We start from the raw sequence: 2,291 nt of genomic DNA, 5'->3' as shown, positions 1-2,291 counted from the left end.
GTAAAGTTCACATTGTGGTATATAATTCTATGGATTTTGATAATATAAACCCTGTATCCACTACACAAATCTTAATATAGATCGGTTCAATCACTCCAAGAATTTTTCCATGCAGCCCCGTTATAGTTGACAAAGCCTTCTACCCAGTAACCTGGAAAACACTGTATGCAACTTTGGGGGTCTGGCTCCTTTCACTTAGCAAAATACAGTTAAGATCCATCCATGTTGTTACATGAATTAATAATTTAATAATTTTTATTGAGTAATATTTCACTGTATGGATTCACTATAGTTTATCTGTTCTATACTTGAAAGACATGTGGGATTGTCATGGTCCTGTCCATGGCTGGACTTTGAAGTGTTGCCCCAGTTCTTGGGCTCCAGGCTAGGAAGAATCACAGGCCTTGGCCCACACACAGAGAGGGATGACAGACACTCAGTATGCGTGAAGAATTTATTGTAAGGAAAGTTTAAGGGTGCAAAGTGAAAGTACATTTCCTAAGGGGAAATGGATCTGTCTTTGTGAGTGGAGAAGACACCGTCTTCTTCTGTGTTTTTCCTTTTATATGCTAGTAGTATATGTTGATGTAAAGGTCAGTTATAATTAGTTATGACTATATGTCACGGGTTTTGGAGTCTGGATCTTTCCAGGTATGGACATAACTTAAAGGTTATGTTTCAGACATTCCTTTCTCCTATATGTGTGATGGAGAAAGTCACTATTTATGGTGTTTTTCTATTTTTTTTTTTTTTTTAGCTGCTTATTCAATAAGTTTATTGTCTTTACATTGAAAATCCTCATAAAAAATTGCTGTTTGGTTTAGCTTTCAGCAGCCCGCTCCTGAGCTCTGAGGAAGCTTGCCTTCTTTTGAGCTACCCGATCTTTCTTCTGGGCAAGGGACATTTTGGGACGGTTCCATCTCTTCTTCTTAACTTCTTTCTTGGGCTTCTTCTCATACACTGGATTATCTCGTATAGCAGCATGGGCTTTCTTATACATCTCCTCCATCATGTCTGGAGTAACGTTATTCTTTATGTATTGAGAGAACTGTTTCTTGTAAGCATCTTCATCTTCTTCCATTAGATAACGCATATAATCTGCAACATTCTGACCCATGATGTGCTTCCGGTGTACTTCAGCATTAAATTCCTTGCTTTCAGAATCATAACCAGGGAATCGTTTCATACTGTGAGGAATAGACAAGCCTCCATCCACAGCTCCCTTCAGGGCCCCAAAAACTTTATTGCCAGTGGTAGTTCTGGCAAGGCCTGCATCCAAATAGCACGTAAAAGCACCAGGCTGGCCGTCGATGCTTTCCACATTGTATTCATCTCCTGTCACTTCCACTTGGCCTTCATAGATCTTGTCCATGCCAAACCTATTGAGAAGCCTGCGGGCCAGCAGCAGGCCAGTACAATATGCTGCAGCATAATTTGTCAGGCCAACCTTCACACCATATTTTGGTAGTTCGTGTGCATAAGCTGCGCAGACTATCATATCCCCTTCTATACGGGCATAAGCAATCTGACAAATGATATCTCTGTTAGTTACACGAATTATCATTCTGTATTTGGGTGTGTTGTACTTATTTTTATCCTGTATCACCAAGCGCTTCCGAGCATAGTAATCAGTTTTACCCTCTCGTCGTCTTCTGAATTTCACTTGGTATTTCTTAAAGTAGGCCTTATTCTTGACAACTTTGACAAACCCCATCTTGCCGAATAGAGACCCGCTTTTGCGGCTCCACACGGACTTGCAGGCCCAGCAACGCTCTCTATTTTCTGATTGGTGGTCACTGTTCCATGGTCTAATTACCCCATTCTTTAAGACTGAAATAACTGTTACCATTGATTATTTTTCAGCAACTATTTCCTTTTTATTGTTTTTCTTTAACTGTTTCCTCCTTCTTGTTTCTCTGCTCCTATCATTCCATCACCTTTTATTTTTCCTTCCCTAACAGGATGTTCTCAGTTTGGGGCACGTATATGTAAAACTGCTATACATATTTACATACAGCATTTTGTGTGAATGTAAGTCTTCCCTTTTCTTTGAATAAATGTAGGCATGAGATTGTGGGGTCATAGGGTAAATGTATATTTAACTTTAAGGGACAATGCCAAAATGTTTCCTGGAGTCTCTACCACTTTTCTTTCCTACTGGAAACATATGAAAGTCCCAGTACGCAGCACTGCACAAACACTTGCTATTATCAGGTGAGGCATGAGGTATTATCACTGTTGTTTAAATTTGCAACTCCCTGATAACTACTGCTGCTGAGTGTATTTTCACA

General features: G+C 39.8%; 1 pseudogene across 1 annotated transcript; it reads right to left on the bottom strand.

The window, feature by feature from the left end:
• Positions 1-768: 768 nt before the first annotated feature.
• On the bottom strand, positions 769-1,767 carry LOC105816336 (annotated as a pseudogene). Its single transcript, XR_001137790.1, has one exon. The product of XR_001137790.1 is annotated as a 60S ribosomal protein L5 pseudogene (transcript).
• Positions 1,768-2,291: the final 524 nt, after the last annotated feature.

The sequence above is a fragment of the Propithecus coquereli genome, unplaced genomic scaffold (assembly GCF_000956105.1).
Source record: "Propithecus coquereli isolate 6110/MARCELLA unplaced genomic scaffold, Pcoq_1.0 Scaffold369, whole genome shotgun sequence".
Classification (NCBI taxonomy): Eukaryota; Metazoa; Chordata; class Mammalia; order Primates; family Indriidae; genus Propithecus; species Propithecus coquereli.
The sequence above is the reverse complement of the archived record's forward strand: the minus strand, read 5'-3'. Positions and strand labels throughout refer to the sequence as shown.